This window comes from Meleagris gallopavo, unplaced genomic scaffold (genome assembly GCF_905368555.1).
Source record: "Meleagris gallopavo unplaced genomic scaffold, MGAL_WU_HG_1.1 scaffold_33, whole genome shotgun sequence".
In the NCBI taxonomy this organism is placed as follows: domain Eukaryota; kingdom Metazoa; phylum Chordata; class Aves; order Galliformes; family Phasianidae; genus Meleagris; species Meleagris gallopavo.
Window position 1 is genome coordinate 44650 of NW_028147046.1, and position 410 is coordinate 45059.

The window sequence follows — 410 nt, forward strand, 5'->3', positions numbered from 1 at the left end:
CCCCGTGTCCTCCCCAAAACCCAGCAGTGGGGCTCAGGGTTACCCTAAAACCCAGCACTGGGGCTGAGTGTCATCTCAAAACCCAGCATTGGGGTTCAGGGTTACCCTAAAACCCAGCAGTGGGGCTGAGGGTCATCCCAAAACCCAGCAGTGGGGCTCAGGGTTACCCTAAAACCCAGCAGTGGGGCTGCGGGTCATCCCAAAACCCAACAGTGGTGCTCAGGGTTACCCTAAAACCCAGCATTGGGGTTCAGGGTCATCCCAAAACCCAGCAGTGGTGCTCAGAATTGCCCCAAAACCCAACAGTGGGGCTGTGGGTCATCCCAAAACCCAACAGTGGTGCTCAGGGTTACCCTAAAATCCAGCAGTGGGGTTCAGGGTCATCCCAAAACCCAGCAGTGGGGTTCAGG